This window comes from Cydia strobilella, chromosome 6, assembly GCF_947568885.1.
Source record: "Cydia strobilella chromosome 6, ilCydStro3.1, whole genome shotgun sequence".
In the NCBI taxonomy this organism is placed as follows: Eukaryota; Metazoa; Arthropoda; class Insecta; order Lepidoptera; family Tortricidae; genus Cydia; species Cydia strobilella.
Genome location: NC_086046.1, coordinates 7,555,214 through 7,572,701, shown reverse-complemented (window position 1 = coordinate 7,572,701; position 17,488 = coordinate 7,555,214). Strand labels below are relative to the sequence as shown.

Genomic DNA, 17,488 nt, shown 5'->3' with positions numbered 1-17,488 from the left:
TTTTTTTTTCCTCCTTGATTGAAAAATACAAAAGTTCATTGAAACAAAAGTTCGTCTGTGTTAGGGAGGTATGCTGCTACTTTCCATTAATAGAGGTGAGGCTAGAGGTTATTTCAGTTATAGAGGTGGTTAATAAGGTATTTTGTAAACATTATGTATGAGTTGTAATCTTTAACAATAAAAAAGTAAAATAATCCGCCCTTCAAAAAAATTAGTGTTTTTTTAAGGATGTTTATTTTTTTTCGACTATTTATTTAGAATGATTCAAAAGATAAATTTTGTCACATTAAATTTGATACAGACTTCATTGCACCACTTCATACCACTTTAATAAATGGTAATATTTTTTCATGATTTAGCTTACGTTTCGAAAGTCATAGAGAGAGAGAGAGAGAGAGAGAGAGAGAGAGAGAGCCTGTCCTTGATTTCAGATATAACATTCCAAAAAAAAACAATTGGGCAAAAGTATTCTTTCAAAATAAATATGTGGTATTTTCTATAAAAAGGGACCTTCTTGTCGATGGCGCTTACGCCATTATTAACGATGCTCCGATATAAATACGAACGAAAACGTTTGTACTTACATTGAGACATTTTAGACGCCGTTTGTAAACGGCGGATTCTTACAATTTGCCCGCGACATATCGATTTCAATTCATGCCCACTTCTCGTCGAGTTTATCTTGGCCTTCATGCATATAATAAGGTTGGTATAATATTAACTAAAGTGGCGACGTGACAATTGCCTTAGTTATGGATATTACGCTACAATCCCACCTCATGTATTACTTACACTATGGATATAATTCTTATGTAAACTGTAAACCGCGTTATAAAATGTTAAATTTAACAGACATGTTAAGTTTGTCCCAAAAACAGATTCAGAGTTTTATTTGCTTAAACATGGTATTTACAATAGGTCTTAAATAATAATACAGTAGAGCTACATGATTGGTCATAGAAAATTGTGTAATGTCATGTGTATCGCATGCATTATATTAAAATTAAATTAATTACATAATATCTAAGTAACAAGTGTAACAACAGTCGTACAATATTGACAATAAACCTAAGAACGTATGACTAGAATATAATGAATATGAAAGAAGAATGGAAAAAACCTCAATATATATGCCAAAAATATAGCGCTCAATTTAGGCTTCGCATTGATCTATTTGACACTAGACTATATTGAATACGTATTTACTGCTGCCAGTGCCACGTTCCAGTTAAAAGAATATTAATCGGCATTAAACTTATCATAGGACAAAGTTCGCAGCGCAATTAATAGCTGGGGAGCCGGCGATACTAAATGTGATAAGAAGAAAAAAGGGAAAGTTTTCTTTTCCAGCGAGCAAGAAAGCGTCTACAGAATTTTTTGAAATTTCGGTTGGGTTGGTGGAGGGTTAAGAAAATCGTTAAGTAGATTGTGGATTTGGTCGTTTGGTCCAAGTTAATGCGATAATTTTTCTATAATTGAATAGGACACTTATGTGTAAGCATTTCCTTAATCTAACGACCACAAGTTTGAGGATTAAGGAAATGCGTACAAATAATTGTCAGATATAGTAATAGCATAATTACAGCATTAATTTAGACTATTTATTTCATTGGGTATTATATTGCTTATCAGGCAGTAAAAGGGTTAATTCTTTTATTTGTTTTTAGGTCTGTAGTGCAGTGACAACGGCTGGCGCGGGGTCGCTGACCGGGTATCAGGCCAGATAAGTCGACGACGAAATGTTATTGCTCGTAGAATGCTTTGTTTTCCATTTATTCGGCGTTATATGCTCTGATTATTTAGATTGATTTTACTGGAATTGAGTGATCGCTTCATCGACAACTATGAAGTCAGTGCTCGCGGTTTACTTTACCTACTGTCCTCATCAGATCAAAACTGTAAACCTACTGAATGTGACCACTCCCATAGTACTACTTTATTCTCAGTGATGAATTTCGCAAGGAACATATAATTACAAAACGAAATCTCAACTCTCACGATAAGGTTTAAAATCAATTGATAACATGGAACATCAGAAGGCAAAGCTTATTGCGGTTAGTACCTAGTAAAAAAAAAGTAAATATACAAGTGTGGACGAAGTGGTCATACCGCGGGGCCTCTCCGTGACCAGATCGCGGTAACGAGCAAAAAACAAACGACATCCGACTACGAGAAAAAGCTTGCTGTATCACTCATACCAAACCGAAGTAAAATGTAGACTTGGGCGTTGTGGATAAATGCTTCGTAAGCCTTATGCCGCGAAACTAGACTATTAGCCCAAGTTTTTATTAAAATTAACTGTCTTTTGAACAAATATAGAATAGTTAAGACTAAAACGGTTTTCACATTTTCCAATCCGATATCGGATGTTGAAATCATCAAATCCTTTTATTTCATTAACGTTTATTTTGAAATTTGAACATCATATTTGTTTTATAAATTGATATAAAAAGGCAATTTTTACATTTAGTTTCTTTATGGTCGTATCTTACATCCCATATCGGGTCTGACATTCTGACAATGTGAAAACGCTCGAACACGGCAGATTTGCCTTGCCTTTATTCAAACTCGAGTAGGCGGCGTCAGTTCGATAATCTGGTGTTATTAAGCACTTAAAATTAGCAAAATTAAAATCCGCTTAAGAATACTTATTCAGGGAATTGTTAAATTATTACAAAGTAAAGAATTAAGTCCGGAAAGTTTCGCAAATGTGTTATTTAAGCTTTTGTCGGTCAAAAACCGGTTTATAATAAAGTGGAGAGAGTGGCCAGTAATAAGGGTGTCTCTGCAAATGGACGAAAACCTGAAAACCAAATTATATATATACATTAAATTTAAAATTGCTTTATGCATTTAAAGTAATTTGACATTTAAAGTAAGTAAGTAATTATAAGAAAAATATTGCTCCGAATGGAAACAAGAAGAAATTGGGCAAGTTTCAAACTTTTAAGCTCTTTAACTTTGAAGTTTATTAATTTAAGCCTTCCTGATTGAAAAGTGCTACTTAATTTTGTAGATCAATAATTTTTGTGTAATTAAGTTGGAAAGGGTTCTTTAATGAGTTTCTTAAATTAGCCAGTTTTTCTGCATTTTGTACAAAACGAGTCACAAACCTTGTATTCTGTACAACCTTACAACATGTTGTATAACGTAGCGTTGAACCTTAAAATCATAAAAAAATCATCATCATAGTAAATTCATTTGAACTGCAAAACATTCAACCGCCGATAACTTAATCCTCAAGCGGCAACATACTTGCCATCATACTTAAAACAAAAACTCATCTCTACTATAAGAATTACGGTTCGAAATCGAACGACTAGAAAGAAATGTCAAACGGTTAGTGTTACCGGATAAGACAAATTACCGAAACATTCATTTATAAAAAAATATTGATTAACCTTCATGCGGTTATCACACTGATGCGGATCCGAATACCGCTCCGCTGTGTAAACGAGACAGCTCTACCGATATGCCGCTATGTCCCGCTCGCACCTCATACCAACACGCTCCCCACATTATTTATTTATCCCCAATTGCAGTGAATCGCATCGCAGACGGTTGAGTAACCACAGGACGCAGGGCCGACCTTACGTGGGCGAGCCCATGACACAGTTCGGAACGACGCGTATTTCGGTCCACGTGCGGTCAGATACAGTGTTGACGGTGGAGACTGCCAGCTTCAATCATGGTCTGCTGGGTTGGGAGGCATGCTTCAATGAATGTGAGATAAACATCGTTAATTACATTTACATTTTTAGGAGTATTCTATTCTATTGTTAGACAGCCTAGGAATAGTGTCCTGAGCCCTAAACTAGGTAAACCTGTCACTCACTTTACTTCACTTATTTTTATATAAAATAGCTGAAACTAAACGTTTTTGGAATTTCGAGACGTGTCTGTAAAATAGTGAAGGACTGGGGCTTTTTACTATTTCATGTACCTAAATGAATATGCCTAAGCGTGCGGCGGCTGCTGATTGTAGTTTTCAATATGATGAAAGTGATGAACCTAATAATGAAGACAAATCCGACTGTTACTGGCTGCAATCAATCTGCCAGTTAAAACGATGACGGACTCGTAATAATGTGCTGTGAACATTTCTCCGCTCATTGAGTCATTCGTGACCCCATTATTACTATCTCTCAGCAATCATATATCAAAATAAATACTAATTAAACGTCTAAGTAAGCAGTTTAGATAAATTGTTTAAAATACGAACATGAAAATGCTGATCGTGTTATAAGAATATTTATTAGGTAATTCACATAACCGGAAAAGTGCGAGTCGGACTCGCCCACCGAGGGTTCCGTACTTTTTAGTATTTGTTATTATAGGGGCAACAGAAATACTTACATCAACTATGAAAATTTCAACTGTCTAGCTATCACGGTTCATGAGATACAGCCTAGTGAACGGTACGGAACCCTTACTCATTAATAGACACATCGACGTCGATTGTAATTTTAAATGTCACTGGGGTCGTTAGTTTAGTCACTGACTGCGTTGACATTATAAATCAACTTAAACGAAGGTCTTTTAACTTATTACCTCCGCCCCGCGCTTCCAACGATTATAATAACATAGGTAGTTGCCTGAATCAATGTTGTTCCTTAGAAGTCTATTGAAGACTGCAAAAACAGATTACCATATTTTCTTTGGTCGTAAAGCGTTATGAAAGTGAAGTGGGTTTTAACTGGCTTACTTTCGCTGAAACATTTTTGACGAATCGAATTAAAAACAATACTTTCAGAATTTGATTAAATACAGTCAGGGATTAAAACCCTGTTATAGTATTTTAGTGAATATCGCCTGTATAATCTTTTAGCTTCATGCCTGTAAATACTTAATACAGCTCTTGTCCCACTTTCTATAGCGTCACGTCAACATTAAATCGTTTTATAAAAGTAGTCACAGTCCGTGGCATTTATTACAGCTTTGTTATAAAACGTGTCCGAGCAAGTGGACTTTATGATGCTAAGCGACGCACACAAAGGGAGTGAATGGAAAATAAACTGATTTGTGGAAGATCATGGTCGCCCGAGCGTCGGGTGGGTTAATTTAGTGCCAGACCGCGTGCAGGATGGGTCGTAAACATGTGTGCTTGTATAGGCGCGTTAAATGAGTGCTATTGTGGTTGAGATTGCAGTTATTTTTTCATTGTTGTTGGAATTTAAAAAAAAATTGATGCTAAAATATTGGAAAATAGTGCGTTAATATTAGGATATTCGCTACAGTGACTTTAATTTCTAATGACTAATCATAATCATACCCAGTTGGTATCAAATTTGTCAGCCAACCCTTTGAAAATTGAAGGTAATCTTAATAGAGCCGGACCGCGCTAAGTTTTCTTGCCAAGTGCTGCGTCAATTATGGAGCTTATAGGGATATATAAATACATATGCGTTACCACTGCCAAGTTTGTACAAAGTTTGCCTGGTAAGAGTATAGGGGCCTTTGTTGAACGTGTAGGATAGGTACTGGTCGTGAGCATATCATATTAATAGTATGTATAGTAAATGTATGACTATCAACTGTTACTTTGTCAAATTAAAATAGCGCGCTAGCCTTAACCCGTTCAAATCACGTAACGATCGATGAAACCTAAGTGCGATATGGGTTTAACAACCCCGGTTTAACCCTACAAATGTCGGTGAAAGGCCAGGGTATGCGGCTGGTAATAATCGGTACTGTCAGCTTGATAGATGGTTGGAGGATGACGGGGCTAACCGTCCCGCCCGTCCCGTTTGGCGCCATTAGTGCTCTAACGAGGGCCCTAAAGCAGGGCACTGTCTATTCCATTGTATCTTGAGTTTCATTCACTTAAGTTTTAGTCGATTAAGTAGGTACAAGAAATGGAAGAAGATATATCTTACCGTGATTAAAATTTGCTGGTGTTTTTTCATATTAGAAGATACGAAAATATCTGTAGGTAGTAGGTACATACTTAATTAAAACCGTTCCACCAAAATAAAATAACTAAATTTATCAAACTTTAAAGTTGTTGGAGTAGGACTATCGGATTTAAATTACGGGAAAGTTTTGACTTATATTATAATATCGATGAACTTTCATTATTTAAAGTTGCCGTTTCATACTGCTTAGATTGACTTTGCAGTCAATTTGAAAGGCATTACATAGACATATATTTACATAGACTTCATAAAGGAAGTACATGCCTAATTCAAAATGACTTGCATACGCTATTGTTTTCACATTTGCAATATAGCTATGTTCATTTTATTTTGAACGCTTCGCCCACTTTTGTTCTTATTAGAGTAGTATATTTCCAGTTATATTGAGGAGCTCAAGCTATTGTCAGCACGTTTCTTTAAATAAATTTGTTCGAATGAAGAAATCTTGAGTGAGCAAAACCAATTGGAGACAAAGCAATTCAATTCTCGCTTCGCATTCGGTCCACTCACTTCGTTCCGACACGTTTGACAATTTAAAACGAATGTTCCTCTGCATAGGTAATTTGGCTCAGCTGGCTCTTTGATGTAATATCCAAAAAATGTTCCCTCTAACTTAGGTCGCGCGAGTTTATTCTTACAAGAAGACAAGACTAGAATGCGACAGAAACAAAATATAAACATAATAATATAGATAATACCTATAATTTTACTAGAATATTACGGGTGAAAGACTAATGATCGTTAGAAAAATTAACATTAATAAAAGCCAAATGCTTCGAAGTTCGAACTCAAATAAAAGTACATCAATTTAAGAAAAGCGTTTTTAACAAAACACTATTCAACTACGTTTATTTATAGTATCGTCATGCAAATATTACACCTTGAATTACCACTTCAGTTTGTAGAGTGAGATTTACTGAATCGTGAAATTTAACGATCAGATGCGTGTGGGAGTGAGACATAACACGGGGCGTGCAACGTTATCACACCTATGTCCGACCCAACTCGACAGTATCCTAACTATATCAGAAGCATAAACATTTACGTCGTTTTGGAAAACCGCGGCACGAGCCGACGAGGTGGGCAAATCGTGTCGACACCTATGTGACAAGTACACCGGGATATACGGAAACATAGGATATTCCTGTCGACGTGTTTATGTTATTTACCGAACGATGCACGATGTTTGTTACATGAGAGCGCATAAAGCTAATGGAAATGCTAAATTGGGAGGAATTTCAAACGCTAAAATATGTTACTCTATAAGGTTGATGTGGTTTTAAGCAGTAACTTCAATCAAGGGAGTCGCAAGACATTAGAACTTCCTTCTGGAAGAAATAAGTTTGATGTGGTGTTTGGGCAACCGTGCATGGCAATCGCCAAGGAAGTAAGACGTGCATGTCAGATCTTGCTTTACATATGCAGCTGAGAATATAGCAGTTTGTTAGCATCTGCGGTTGTTAGCAAGAGCAGAGCATTCCTCAGACCGGTTCCGGACGCGGGCCGTTTATGGCCTCAGCGCAAATATAAATAGATGCGCTCGGCGCGAACCATTCGTCTTCGTGATGCTTTACTTAATAATAATAATAATAAAAGACGTTTATTCAAGAAGTTGTAACATAGGTACATAATAAAAGTACACGATAATGCTTACAAACTAATTGAAAGGGAAGGTGGCTCAGCTGATGTCTGTGCCAAAAAGGCTTCGGGGCACAGCAGCCCCAAAGGTTTTCAGCAACGGACGCTGTTATTCTGCCACCGCCGTAATTGTATCTAGCTAAGGACAGTATAAACATTTACACTATTACATATAGGACATGATAGCAAAACCGAGCAATGCGCAGTGGATAAAGAAGTGCTAACTAAAGTGCTAAATTTAAATATCTAATGTTTCGGTGTGAACACGCGTTTGTGAGTCCTTGTACATTTCAAGTATATGTAAGGAAATAAACTGTCGATCATTATAAACGCTTGGTTTTCTGCGTCGGACGCTATTGTTACAGTAATAATTTTCAGATGTATAGTTTATATTTAGGTACACAGCCGCTAGCAATTTTTTGTCATTGTGATAATTCCCTGGCGTCTGTCTTTGCGAATTCATTGTCGTGATCTCGATCGTTGAATTATTTTTATTTCATATATTCTGACTTCATATGGCAAGCTAAAGATGAATACTAGTCGTCGGTTAGAATTTTACTATCAGTATTGAGTGGTCGATATACCAACTTTATGATCAAATGTGTCGTGGGTACGGGGCTCATAATCTTGTTATCCGTTATACAGGACGCAATTTGCACAAATTGCCATGTCGTAGCGTGATAGATTGTGATGTCTTCAATTTATATGTCGACTATCTAGACAATAGTGCTCGTTAGAGCTGTAAAGACATAGTCATAATCATAAAACAGTCTAATCAAATTAGGCTGAAGGATCGCCGCGGGATAAACTATGCATGAAACGAATGGCGGTTAACAGTAGATTCATATCTCTATCTATCTCTGTACATTACTCGCGTGTGAGTTGTTCATTGCCGACAGAAGTTGGAAATAATAGCGATAGCATCAGCGCATTCTAAGTTGGACACGAAGGCTCGCACTCACAAAGCGCGGTGTCCACTTTCTCTTCAAATTCAAACATTCAGTATCCGTGACCCAGTGACACTCGGAAAACTCTCATTGACAAAGCGTGTGCGTTGTGTAACGGCCACATGGCATTAGGGGCAATGACACCGGGAAATGTCAAGTTGATATCTACTATCACGCACTTTTAGCGCAGATAACGCGTTTCGGTGAACGATAACGTAATTCGACACAAAAACAGCAAGTTATAAGACTTAAAAGACCGATCAATGAGCTCCTTTGCACGTCTCTGAAGGCGTTATGCAACTCTGCTTATGCGGAGTGGAACTATGGCAATGTGTTGCATAAATGACCTCGTAATGTCAAAGGGGGTCATTGGCGCGGCAGGTACAGTGGCCACGGCTTAGATATAATTACATCGATTGAACCCGGTCTCCTTCGCTGTGTCTGTGACCCCGATGTAAATAACCTGCGCCGGTAAACACCTGACGCTTGCGTCAATGCGGCCTCGCCTCGCCATTGATGTGATCTTTGACTAGCCAACACTTTTTTTCTATTTTAGGGTCATGATTGACGTTATAACCATGCGAGAATTCCAACTGAAAATAGGTATATACTTTGTTTATTCATCCACAAATAATCTACTGATATAAAGCGCTGTTATTCCGAGTAACCTTTTTGACTAAACACTTTAATCAGTATTCATAATGTTGTGTGTGTTTTTAGTCGAGCGAATAATGTAATGTTAAATATAATTAAACTACCAAAAGTGAAGGCCGAAAAATTATAAGACGGTCTAAGCGAAAGTTGCCAAGAATATTACGCTATATATGTAATAAACGGTCGTGTAAATTCTTCGATAAAGTGCCAAGTATTCAGCAGTCAGTTTTTTTCGTGGTCGGGCTTCACAGGCGTGTTTAGATATTGTACCCGTCAACACAGCATAAATAAACAGATAGATGGTACTTAGAGCGAAATAGAAGCCGCGTGTAATTATGTCTCATCGGCTAATAGAGACATAATTTATGACGAAGCTTCAATAATGATTCTCCAAGATGATCACAGTATACACATATGTACGCTGTAAGTTCATACTTGTACGCTGAACGATTAAAAATATGTACCCGCAACAGGTTTTATTTCCTTCAAAACTCCTAAGTAGAGTGCAACGTCGCCTATGCAGTGCATTATCTACAAAGTAAGGTGACCTATATGATAAGATTACTTCAATAGCTGCAGCGGCACACCAAGCTACTCGCACACACACACAGACGCGACGCCGTATTTACATCGTAGGTACAATGACATTAACGACCTTGATTACTGGCTCGTACATCAGGCACACGAATACACCAGTTGGCGTAGGAATGTGTGCGTCATGTATAAATTGGTCTGAACATAATTCGTCAGATGTAGAGCTCCAGGTTTTCTATGGGTATATTTGGAACGGTATTTGTGGTGGTTGAACTATAGTGAGTGATAGAACAGTTCAACACACGATAAGAGCGACGCCAACGTGCCGAACAGATTGCACCAAGGCCAAGAGAACTGTTATCATTGGGTTTAAAAAGCATATGAAACAAAGCAAATACCTACCTATCTAGGAGCCATTCCGAGGAGCAATGTGTTGTTATATGCATCAAGCATAGTTTTTGCACTTGTTAAGTATGATGCGATATCTTGACAGCGAGTAAGACAGACTACAAACATGAAACATTGTACCTTACCTAGTTACACCGCTGTAGCAAAACTGCATTGTTCGCTGGTATTCTACCAATGATGAATTTAAATTACTAATAACATTCCAGCTACGCGTTACGGGACTAGTTAATACGCGAATCAAGATGTTAGTAAATACATTGTGAGATAAATTATTACAGAAATTTGTACTTATAAATCTCATTATTTGGTCTGAAACATGATCTTCTCAATGGATGGATCATCTTTAGAGAACTTCTCATGACTCACGCTAGACCGGGCCGGGACCGGGTCGGAGCTTCCGGGGCTTCGTTCTCTGTGAAAAGCACCACGTGATCACCGATCAGCCGTCATAGAAAATTACATGTCGGACGCCTCGGCCCGGGCCCGGCCCGGTCTAGCGTGAGCCATCCTTAATTTAACCTACCTAATTGAAACACAGTGCTAAGCGTCTAACTAACATGATGTAGGTAATAGCTGAACAAAGTACAAACAAAATACTTTATCATTTTATTTATAAATAATTACGTTTCCCGAATATCTTTGATCTTGTAAGCCCGGCACAGTCATCCGTTTTCTTGGTATTTTGAAATCTGACACGCATAAATTCGTATCGTTTTGAACGCATGAATTCGTATTGTTATGATGAATTAAAATTTACGCTTGAAAAAACATGTGACAGGTGGGTGTCTATTAATTGTAGTACTTTTTATACGAACGCTAATAAGTATTATGAGGTTGTTCTAAGAAAATGTTAAACAGATTGTTAACACATTGCTACTTCATTTAATACGTTTTGCTTCGGAAACCAATTTCAGAAAATTATGGATTTATGGTTAGAATAAATTTAAAAGTGGAGAAATGGTAAGACTTGACCTCACGACCTCTGGATCGATACTTCAGCGCTCTGCCAACTGAGCCACCAAGACCTCATCCATAGCCAGCGAATCTTTGCACCATATCCAAAGGCCGTGAGTTCAAGTCTCACCCAGGACAATAGGTATATAATTTTTCCACTTTTAAATTTATTCTAAGCTTAATAGCAGACGTTTAAAAATTAAATTATAGATTTATGTAAAATAGACAAATTACAAAATATGTACTTGATATTTTGCCTTCATAATAATCAATCAAGGTAATTCAAACAAAGAGTTCGTTCTAACACATCGTTAGAACGCTTATCGCTTAAAATTCCCACGCAAAAGCTTCTAACTGTTTCTACCTCATAATAATTACACGATCACCATCACTTGTGAGCATGATAGTTTTCTTCTTTTTAACTCGAATATAATATAAGAAAAATAATTTTACTTTTATACCCATTTTGTAGTCAAGCTAGATCTGTTGGCTAGCTAATTAAGATAACATTATATTTTGTGAGCATTTATTTATATTACTCTTATCTAGAATAGAAGGTTTGCTGGCCTGGCTAATTTGTTATTAATAATAATGTCAAGATGACATAAGGGTGTGGACACAGCTCAACAGTGTAAGAGATTTGACGATAATCGACGCAATTGTTCCGCTAACATTACAGTTCTAGAGTCACGTACGGCATGCGAGTTCCGCGTTCAACGCCATCGCCATTTAGTGCGTCTAGGTCCAATGGAAACGGAACGAGTTTCAAATAAAAATAATAATAAATAATTACCTGTTCGAATTTATAGTCCGACAAGAAATTGTAAAAAATAAATGAGGGCGCCACTTCCTACGTAACTGTCACACTTTTGACGTAAAATGCTTACACATGGCAACAATTTAGTATGGAATTCTTTAGTTTCATTTTATTTAATTTCTACTATATATGTCGCAACAATTTGATGTGATTTGCGAATATCTCAAATCGTGAGTCTGCTGCTGAACGAACTAAAAAAACCTAATCAACACTATCAGTGCTAAAATTACACTAAACTAGCGGATCAATGTAATCTTTCATGGTCCATGGTTTTAGAAAGAATGTGAATCCAATTCTTATCGGTATGAGAAATCGTTTGGGTGTAAGAAAACTAAGAAACGCTAAGGTGTAATTTTGATTTAAACCTGACCCAGATAATTTGCAAATTGCAGTACAGTTAATTTCATGTCTGACAGGTTTTTTCTCATCCATCTTCGATTTGAATATGGACCGGTTCAATAGCTTGAAATCATCCCGTTTCGGTTCGTGTTCGTGCTGCAGAAAGCAATAAAAAACAATTATTTGAATTCTTTATTTTGTAGAATAATTGGCTGGCTGGATTTAGACTCGCGGTTTTTAGGGTTCCGTAGCCAAATGGCAAAAAACGGAACCATTATGGATTCGTCATGTCTGTCTGTCTGTCTGTCCGTCCGTATGTCACAGCCACTTTTTTCCGAAACTGTAAGAACTATACTGTTGAAACCGCATTAAGATTTCCACACAAAAATAGAAAAAAAAAAAACAATAAATTTTGGGTTTTTTCGTCAAACTCATACGTGTGGGGTATCTATGGATAGGTCTTCAAAAATGATATTGAGGTTTCTAATATCATTTTTTTCTAAACTGAATAGTTTGCGCGAGAGACACTTCCAAAGTGGTAAAATAAGAGAATGATAAAACTAAAAAAATATATGATGTACAATTACCATGCAAACTTCCACCGAAAATTAGTTTGAACGAGATCTAGAAGTATTAGTTTTTTTTTAATACGTCATAAATCGTAAACCGCAATTTACCTTTCACTCACGTTTCACATAAAAAATACATTGTTTAAATTGTGTAATGTACGGAACCCTCGGTGCGCGAGTCCGACTCGCCCTTGGCCGGTGTTTTAAATAAGACCTTTTCACTTCTAATGCTCTAAAAGTGCTTCATATTAGACATGCAAAGCGGGGCAAAAATCGTATTTTAGTCCCTAGGGAAAGTATGTATCCTTTTTTTTATTTCGCCTACATTTACTCCCGAATCGAATCAGATTTCAATAAATCTGCCCGGAATACCTCTTTCGCTTCACCAATTGACTCAGAATACAATTAATCTACCCGGGAAAAACATAGCTCTACAATTCTACATATTAAAAATTGTACCAATTGTACTTTTAATATGTCATAAAATATAAAATAAGTACCTACCTGTTGTTTTTTTTATTCAAAGTGAAAAGTAGAGTGTATAACTCGGTAATAAAACCCATTTTAACCTCGCTGTGCCTATCGACCCTCGCCGTTCCGGCTCGCCTGAAATGGATCGTTTTATTCCCTAGTCTACAATCTACTATTTTGTGACTAGCAAAACATATTCAAGAGGATTTTGACGACTGGTCTGGCCTAGTGAGTAGTGACCCTGCCTGCGAAGCCGATGGTCCTGGGTTCGATTCCCGGAAAGGGCATTTATATGTGTGATGAGCACAGATATTTGTTCCTGAGTCATGGGTGTTTTCTATGTATTTAAGTATTTATAAATTATATACATCGTTGTCTGAGTACCCATAAAACAAGCCTCCTTGGGCTTACCGTAGGACTTAGTCAATCTGTGTAAGAATGTCCTATAATATTTATTTATTTATTTATTACTTATTTATTTATTTTGATTTTAAAAGGTGAAAAGTGACCGGCAATGGCAATTTGTCGGTAGAAAAAGAAGTTCAAAAATTGTAGCGCTTACAAAATTTCTAATTTGCTACCTTTTCCTAATGACAATTTTGGCTTTCCAAACCTTTTTTGTTGTGATCATTAAGAACGATTGACAATGCTTTTTTTCTCCGAATGAAAGACATCATTTGTTAGGTCCGTTATGGCATTTACGATCGTAGATTGCCCAAAGCAGGATGTAGCACAGTGCTAAGTTTGTTTAGTCGTGCTTAATGGCGATCCATTCCAGAGATTACGGTGTCTATTTGATGGTATTGCGCGATATTATAGAACAAATTAACTTTTATCTTTTCTTCTTTTTAATTATACAATTACAATCAATATTAAGTAACTGATTATTTTGCCTAATAGTCGCTCTTTCATAGTACTACTAAGTTATTTATATTGTAAAAAATAAATAAATAAATAATAAATATAATAAAGTATATACATAACTATTATAGCTACTACAAAAACGAACTAATTTATTCGACTTGAACAGACAGAAATAAATCATTTCGTAGAGCTGATCTGAATGTCAAAGAAATTCACACGCTAAAAAGCACATAAAGTCAACGTCTCAAAATGTTACACACTTATTTCAAAAGTACCTTCATTAAATACCTGTTATAAGAACGGGACTGAAAATAGGAATACAAGTAAACTAAGTAGACTGTCGATAGTACAAAAATAAGTTAATTTAAGTAAATATTGCATAAAAAATAGTATTAACGAACAATAAAGGTTTACTCTTTTGGGACCACTGGGACTGATTGTTGTACTTGTACCGGTTCTTATAAATTTGTACCGAGTATGTTTGTTCGATAGCGTAAGTGGTATTATTTTACAATTAAGTAAAAAGCAGCGGTCGTGTCTCAGCTAAAAACTTATATACCTCAATATCGACAGTCGTGATCCAAAGAAGATTACCTAAACAGATTGCTTTGCAAGGAATTGAGACCCCGTGATTTGTCTCAAGATATTCGATCTCAAAGTGGTTACAGCGAGCAAGTCGGCTCAGATAATAGAACTAACAAGCGACGCGATGGCAGCGCGTGCGCAGCCGAGCGCGACGCGCACTCGACCGCATATCCGCCGCGATTCGTCTTCCTAGAGATCCTAGAGTAATTCACTGCAATGTGAATGTGAAGGTAAAGATTCACGGCTCCCAAGAGAACTACTTAATTTAATTAATCAATTTAATACCGCAGATAAATTGATACCATTTAATTTTACAGACAAGACACTAGGCCCTTGGGGTAGGGGGGCACGGGGGCTCCACAAAGCGCTCAGCAAACGCCTTGAGGGAGGCCTTCTCGCGCAAAGATTTAGAAATCCAGCGCGGGAATGCCGCCTGCGTGATGGGCACCTTGCCTAGGGGGCAAAATTTAGAAGGTCCTTTTACGTAAGTATTTTTAATTAAGTTTATTTTCACTTTAGTATTATCATTTAATTTAGTTTGTAATATGTTTATTGTTTAATTATCTTTATATTCCTTACTGTAATTTATTTTAGTTAAATAAATATATGTAATTTTATTTTACGATTTCCATAAAATTAATTCGTGCGATTTTTAAAGAGCTCTTAGGCGAGTCGATGAACTCCGACGTCAATTGTTTTTGTTACATAATTAACGGGTAGAGTTAAGAGGGAAGAATAGCTTTGCGATCCTAAAGAAATAATGTTTCCATTTCGGGAGAAAACGGTTTCCACTAACTGAATTTTAACAAATCACTTTAATTTTGATGTCGATTACTTCAGCATAATATTTATACTCTAGGTTTATAAATTTCGCTGTTTTTTAGGGTTCCGTACCTCAAAAGCAAAAAACGGAACCCTTATAGGATTACTCGTGCGTCTGTCTGTCTGTCTGTCCGTCTGTCACATCACAGCCTATTTTCTCCGAAACTACTGAACCAATTAACTTGAAATTTGGTATACAAAATAATACAAATGTATGTTTGTGACCCACAGACTGACATGTAACGTAAACAAATTAATTTTAAACATGGGGGCCACTTTTGGGGGTAAATGAGAAAATTTTAAAATAAAGTTTTTTAAACTATATTGTGTTACATATTAAATGAAAGAGCTCATTGTGAGGATGCAGTCAAGCGTGAGTCGGACTTAATCACTTACTTTTTGATCTGGCCCCTACGGGTTTTTAAAGGCAATTTTCACTCACGTTTCACATAAAAAATACATTGTTTAAATTGTGTAATGTACGCGAACGTGTGTGGAACGCGAGTCCGACTCGCACTTGGCCGGTTTTTTTTTTGTATTGCAAATTTTGTAAAAAGGAAAACCTATTAACCTATGTTTTAATTGTGTCCATAACATACTAAAAAATCATGTAGAAAATACATATTTAGAAGTGGAAAAAACATTTTCTCTATTTGTATGGACGAGTACGTGGTATACTTCCCTCTTAAGATTTTACTTCACTCGCCTAATTAATGTTGCTAACTGAATATAGGCAGCAGTAACATAAAACATTTACCTTTTAATAACTAATTAACTTTTATAATAATTAATTAGCAAGGCACGTGATTAGCATTTAAATCAATCTATACTTCAACAGCGCGCGTATAATGAAATAGATTGGCTTTTATAAAGTGTAGTTATGAAATGATGGGGTCAGACGGACCATTAGATTAGTCAAAGGGTTGCCAAATCTAACCGCTTTGGACCCTTGCGACTTAGCGTGGCAGCTGCTAGTTCAATACAGATTATTATTTTAACACCGCCGTCAGCTTATGCACAAAGTTGTCGTTTAATAGTTGCGAAGCTGATCCGATTTGTATGCTAATTACGGGAGTCCAAGTCTAACTGAAACGATCCTTTAATAGCCGCTAATAGCCTGAGTACGAGCAGTAACAAGATAATCTTGTTACTAATTCTACAGCTGTATTGTATCGTTTCAACAGTGAATCGGTTAATTTTGTAACTGGTAATTGGTCTTTTATGTAATATAGTAATCGAGAGGGTCGCGCATGTATATGTAGCAACATCCTGAAAGAGGTAAGCGACCTCGTTTGATCAAGAATCATCAATCATGATGAATCGCGACATGTAGACATGAAGGGTGGATCATATTTCACTATTGATAATGACATAGGTATGTGGAACATTTTTTTAGGCGATGGCTATATTGCACGTGTTATAAGTTGGATTTGAATATGTAAGTATTCTAAGGTTACAAAAAAAAATCAGAACAATTTAATAATAAATCTAAAGGTAAGCTAGCATAATGGCTCGCGTCCCACATGTTATGTTATGGCATTATAGTTGTTAAGAGATAAACAGCGTTAGTTAATAGAGGTCCATAACCCTATCAATTAGTTATTCATGACGAGAAACAAATAATTTCCGGCTAACTTAACCCGCAGCACACCATGAAGTAATTAGCAGTGGCCAATATGACGGCTATAGTCGGTTATTTATAAAGCCGAAGTGTCAAAAAACTGCGGCGACCTTGGTGCCCCCGCGCGGACTCGTCGATACGTTCACCTCAGGTGGGGCCCGCGGAACGAGTTGTACCATTACTCACATTATGATCTATTTTACACTTGTACTTTGCTAAATAGGTAACTACAATGACTGCGGAATTCGTGGTATGCATGTACGGCCACAAAATGTGCTATGCTAGTTATGCTACATAAAAGTTAACTACAGGAATCAATACATTTTATGGAATTGCTTATTGAAATCCTA

At 36.7% G+C, this 17,488-nt stretch overlaps 1 protein-coding gene and 1 long non-coding RNA gene across 5 annotated transcripts in view; one reads left to right on the top strand and one right to left on the bottom strand.

The window, feature by feature from the left end:
• The window catches only part of LOC134742428 (uncharacterized), an 87,034-nt gene extending 74,290 nt beyond the window's left edge, over positions 1-12,744 (top strand). Inside the window, exon 2 of the long non-coding RNA XR_010127931.1 lies at positions 12,598-12,744. This is a non-coding gene — a long non-coding RNA (uncharacterized LOC134742428). The remainder of the gene's footprint in view (positions 1-12,597) is intronic.
• Positions 1-17,488, bottom strand: part of LOC134742380 (ecdysone receptor) — a 324,182-nt gene that overhangs the window by 19,061 nt on the left and 287,633 nt on the right. The window lies entirely within an intron of this gene.